At 42.8% G+C, this 6,074-nt stretch overlaps 1 long non-coding RNA gene across 1 annotated transcript; it reads left to right on the forward strand.

The window, feature by feature from the left end:
- Window positions 1-3,514: 3,514 nt before the first annotated feature.
- LOC134063804 (uncharacterized) lies at window positions 3,515-5,592 on the forward strand. The gene is made up of 3 exons (XR_009936200.1): window positions 3,515-3,883; window positions 4,538-4,780; window positions 5,293-5,592. It is a non-coding gene; the product is annotated as an uncharacterized LOC134063804 (long non-coding RNA).
- The last annotated feature ends 482 nt before the right edge of the window (window positions 5,593-6,074 follow it).

The raw sequence follows: 6,074 nt of genomic DNA on the forward strand, positions 1-6,074 counted from the left end.
GCTACTTTCGCGGTGAATGCCTATCCCACCACCGCACACCCTAATCCTCTTCCAGACCCAGTCGTCAACTCAACCCCCAGAACAAAACCCTCCCGCCCTTAAAACACCCAGTTGAGTGCCACCCCTCGCGCACAACGGAGGCGAGCCGGGCCAGTCACCCACCCCAGTGGCGGTGCCGGAGCTAAATCCATTTGGGCTGCACGCATGACTGCCCTCTCCTCCCCGCACCAGAGCGCGCACTGAGCGAGCAGGCAGGCATGCTGGGAAGGGAGGCCTCATGGCGGCGATGACTGGCCTGACGTAGTGTTGATGTAATATGGCTCCCATTATCCTCTCTCTTTTGCACAGAAAGGCCAGCACATGTGGGGACGCCCTCCCAAGCATCAGAGGGAGAGGGCTAAGCAACCACAGTTGGTTTCCAACCAATTTGTCGCATTAGTGCATTGTTGCCATTACAGTAGGGTCATAATAACGACTCAAACAGCAGCTGTTATGACAACAGTGACACTGGTCAAAACACTGGTAAAATATTCATAATAAAACATTGGGGTTCGTTTTAATATCCGGAGAGCAAAACGCAACCGACATAAAAAGCCAGCGCGGAGGGACCCACTGGTGGTTAGAGAATCAGCGGGATGACAGCTTGGGAAATGGTGCATATATGGACTTGCCAAAACGAAGCGCCCGAAAACTCCCCCCCCCCCCCCCCCACACACACACAACAGCCACCTTTTCTTTCTCACCCTCCTAGTGTGTCTGTTTCGCCCTCTTCCCTTCCACAAAGGGACATGTCAGGAATGTCTGCGCCTGACTTAAGGCCCTACTTTAGGAGATGTCCAATGGGGGGAATACTTGTCTTTAAGGAATCCGAGAGGATGTGATCCCCCCCCACACACACACACACACCACCCCCACCCCAACACACACACACACACACACACACACACACCCCAGGCTGCATGGAAGTCTTCCAAGAAGTCTTTTTCCACGAAATACACCACCACTCTGGATGCACCCTTCTGTAGGTGGGGTTGGGGGGTGAGGGGGTGGGTGGTCTTACATTACGTGTTTTGCACCCTGAGACTATTGACACCTGCAGAGCCCTCTATCAAAACCCCCCTCGCCTGTCCCCACCACACAAAAGCTGGCAGTGAATCTTCTCAAGGGGAGAAGACAGAAAGAGAGAGAGAGAGAGGTTGAGGAATTGAGAGATAGAGAGAAAAAGAGATGAAAGTGAGGGATAGAGGAAGGGAGACAGAGAGATGGAGTGAGGGAAAGAGAGAGAATATGAGGGATGGATAGAGAGAGAGAAGGAGAGAGTGACAGATTTATGACAGATAGAATCATGGCTTCCTCATACCTTACCTCCTACACACCTCTAGTCATCTCCGGACCCCATGGGAGTGTGACGGCCACACCTTCAGGAGTCATGACTCCACACCGACCTCCTCCCCTCCTCCTCCTCCTTCAGTCTTGGAATGTAGGCCCCTTGTTTTCCCTTTGGAGGAGCTTCAGAGGAGCGCTTTGTGATGCATGTTTTCCATGGGTGAGACATTAAGTGAATAAAAGCTATATTATGTGGGGACTTGCATGCAAAGCCCCTGCCACACTCTTATAAGCCAGCTGCCCTTTTGAACGACGTGGGTTCAAAGTTAGCCTACGCTAATGCTACAGTCACTCCAGTAGCATTTAAGTTTAATGACTCAAAAGGTAGGACGCCTTGGTCTGAAGCCAGAAATTCCTAACCTAATACTTGACCTTAGTCTGCTTTACTTCTGACTTTATGATTCAAACATGGGTCATTATGCAGGATGTGGCTCATCAAAGAATTAGCCTAGCTTACTGTTCTGACTAAAGACATTAGCATTCTGAGAACATGTGCAAAGCTATTAGCAACAGGTTGCATTACAGCATGCGTGTGTAGCATGTAGAAGGAAATTGCACCCAATATATCATAATACAAGACAAATTATGTGCTACGCCATAATGCCGAGACATTAGCACAGCAGTGGTTTTGATGTAATAAATATATTCTTTCTGAATAGAACACAGTATGTCAGCAGAGGTTAAAATTCCATCTGTAATGTGTGACCAGTGTGTATGAGCAGCTGATGAAAAAGTAATTTAATTAAAGTAGCATTAATTCCATGACTCTGTGGAAGAAATGCATGATGTGTAAGAAGAAGTTAGTCAAACCTAGCCAAAGCTGTGCACATTACGTTTGTCATCTTGGTGGTTTCTGGCCATGCCTGCAGCTATGTCAGACATACTGTATGTCTCCCTCCCACTCTCTCTCTCACACACACACACACACACACACACACACACACACAGAAATACACACTTACACACACGCCTGCCTTACTTTACTGGTGATTTCTTTTCACTTCCTGGTGAAATTATGCACTGAAGGGGGAAAAAGCTTGCAGTCACACTCCAGTGTACCTGCCAAGAGGCTGTTGCAATCCCTCCCTCCCTTCCCCCTTTCTCTCCCTCTCTCCGTCGCTCATGCTAAGAAAATAATGTGGAAAAAAAATTAAAAGAAAATAGTTGGCTTCCCCTCACAGACCAGGATACCACACTCTACCCAGCTAAGGACACAGTTGTGAGAGGCTTTACGTGTGTACCATGTAAATGCCAACACTATTTTCCCCTCAGCCTGGGCTACACATAGGGATTCTCACATTGACCAAATCATACTGCAGTGGTCGGCAATAGGCGGCCCGCGGGCCAGATGCGGCCCGCAAGCAAAAAACATCTGGCCCGTGAGATCTTTTGAACCAGAGAATGAAAAAAAAAAAAAAAAAATTTTTAAAAATCGGACTGCCAGTCTCAAACATGCTCTTTATTTTGAAACGTAACTTTCCAGAACAGAAGAATTTCAATCAATCTAAATGCTTAGATATTTGTTTCATCTGAATACGAGTGAAGCACGCAGCGAGGTGCAGCGTGAACGCACAACATGCAAAAACAAATGAAGTCAGTGGACAGCGCTGGTTCTCAAATTCCAAGCTAGTCCCTAAAACACATGTTGTCATTCAAACAACGGACATAGGCTTATGGTGATAATTAAAACACGACTTCTTTTAAACAGGCCTGACACCAAACAAGCAATTTACGCACATAGAACTGTGAAAAGTAAAACACGAGTTTCAAACATTAATAGCGTGCGTGTTATTTAGGAACGCAACCTTTAAATTAGCATGCTTACTTTCGTTGTGCCGTCTTGTACTCTTTGCATGCAGAGAAACCCTCGTTAGTTGTTACAGATCAGGCATGTGGGCTTTGCATTAATACAATTAGGGAGGATGAAGGCATAGTTCTCTGTCCATTCATCATTAAAGATCCTGTTTTCGCTGTTAACTTTTCTCTTCAGATTTTTTCATAGTGCCATTTTTTGACAGCTAACAGCAACGCGTGGAAATGTTTGTGGTGTTTTTTATTATTATTTTTTAAAGACACAGGTAGTGCCCTATATGTGGAGAGTATCGCCAACTGTGTTTAGAATGTTCAGAGCAGTTCTGCCAAGGATTGGTTCAGAGGTGGTCACGTGTTTTATGGACGCCATTTTTACTACCAAAAGTACTTTTGACTAGAATGCTTTCTAATGCTTTCAGATGGCAGTGTTTGAGTATCGTTGGCATTAAGTCTTAATATCTTCACCATACAGCGACCCATTTTCTCACTGGACACTTTTCTGATAACGTTAACATTATAACGTTTACGTCATAAGCATTTTTAGTGATAAGACTCGTTAAGACATTTGCAGCACGGATTTTGTTTCTAACTACCCGGAGAGATGCCACTTCTGGAGGAGCAGCGAATACATCATACATCGTTCGTCTTAACCTTGTCTAAAAGGAAAACGGTTGGAACAACTCTGGTAAATAAGGTTTTTCATCTCCTACTGTTATCATTTATGGTCTTAATTTCCTTGCATTTTTGCGTTTTTGAAGCACTAAAGTGGCTATTAAGATAAGCAGCCAGTACGTAGTGCTGTGTCGTGTGTGTTTACTAATAGTGCTACAGCTGCTTAGCAGGTAACATAGCGATCTGTAATCATTGATAAACTTGTTAGTTTTGCATTTTCTTTCTTGTCGAGCAAAATAAGACAACGTCTTGTTTGCCTATTTTAAGAATGTCCTCCTGCTTGACTGAAATAGCTGGTCGGATAATTGCAGTTTGCAAGTTAGCTAGTCTTTCTATCAACGTTGTTATAAACTTTACCAGTAGCCTAGGCACAGTATTGTCCAAATAAATCTGTTGAAATACACAGCATAGTTTGAAGATATGGTTTGCTAGCTATCTGTCAAACTTGGTAGGTGGTGTGCTAATCACGAATTATTAAGTGGTGTCAATACAGACTTCAGCTCTACACTGGTTGTGTAGGCTATACTTCAATCTGTCAATCTGTCAGCCCTCTAGTGAGTGTGCCATGCTTTATTGAATCATGGTTTAAGGTGATGAATGTCTGTATTATAAAACAAAGCAATATAGTAAATATTATGCTTCCTCTTTGTCTTTTTTGTTATTTTAGATGTAGGTAGAGAAGAGTCAGTGGCTGGTGAAGTAAGAGGATACATCTGTCTGCTGATTCAAGGTCCCTGCCCCGTCGCCTCAACATCCTCAAGATCCTGTAGGCTACTGCTGCTGCTCCTTGCTTCAGCACCTTTCACCTGATGCCTGACACCCCTCATCACCAAATCAGCCCAGTCAACATGGACCCAACATGGACCCAAGTCTCCACCACAGTGTGCACAATACACTATACACAGACAGGGTATGTGATCGGTGTCAATATTGCATTCAGACAAATTGAAATTCCTTCCAAAGAACAAGTGCTTTCCTCAGCTGGATCAATTTAAGTCAAGATAAACAACAGCTTCCTTTCTTCATTGTGTTCTACCATTAACATTATTATGTTTATATTTTTGGTTAATTAAGGCACTTAGTTGCAGTTTCTCAGGTACACTTTGCTATGATGTCATTAGTAAAATTATTAGGAGGATGTAGCGTGTGTGGTGTTAAATGGTACTGCCTTGTATTATCCAAGTCTGAGGCTGAGAAGAGGAGATTCACGGTCTGCTCCCTTTGTGTCCCATGTTTTGTGGGTGTGTGTGAGAGAGTGCGCGACAGATAACGAGTGTGGTGTAGAAGCATACACATTTAATGACAACCTGTGCACATTTCAGATTTTTTAGAAGAGCAGTCCTTACTACAGTGGTAGAAATAGTGGTATTTTTATGTACATCTACCCATTTAATGACAAGAGTTTCATTATTTTACATGCAGGACGAGAACAAAGGTACAATTGGTCTGAGGGGAGGACACCGCAGACAGCTGATCAACTCCATGCCATCTAATCAGGCCATGTAAAGGACCATGAAGGGATGGACTTGGTGGAGGACAACAATGTGACACCCGAAAAGAGTACATGGAGATCTCTCATCCTCATCCCTCATGCTTATATTGCATTTCATATAGGCCTAGATTCTGATGGTCTTGTAAATGTTTGTTACACAAGTCAGAAATTGTTGTCTTTGATTATTTAATTTGATTATAATAAATGGAAATATATTTTATTGAAAAATATTTTTGAAAACCTAGCAAGTTTGTGTGTTTTAGTATCAGAATGAGCTTGTATTGACCAAGTATATCTACAAGGAATTTGACTGGCATTAGCTGTTGGAACAATTAGACATACAGTAGTATGCAGTCAGAAGATGCATACTATAGAGCACCACAATATACATAAGGCACCTACCAATAGATTGAGTGATGGCAGTGGGAAAAATGTGATTATTGTCTGGCAGGTTTTGTGCATAAGGGTAAGTTATTATTTAACGGAAAAGTTTGAGGTCAAACTAATGGTGACCTCCATGTAGCTTTTGTAATAATAATAACTTTATATAATAATAGCCTAACTTTATGATAATAATATTTTTTAAATAACATGTGTTCAATTAAAACTATTTTCTTTTACTGTCCCAGAGTCTATTGAAACAACATACTTATTGATAAAAAAGAAAATAAATAGCATATTTTAGTCTTGCCTCATGCACGGTCGAAATACA

This window comes from Sardina pilchardus, chromosome 18 (genome assembly GCF_963854185.1).
Source record: "Sardina pilchardus chromosome 18, fSarPil1.1, whole genome shotgun sequence".
NCBI classification, from domain to species: domain Eukaryota; kingdom Metazoa; phylum Chordata; class Actinopteri; order Clupeiformes; family Clupeidae; genus Sardina; species Sardina pilchardus.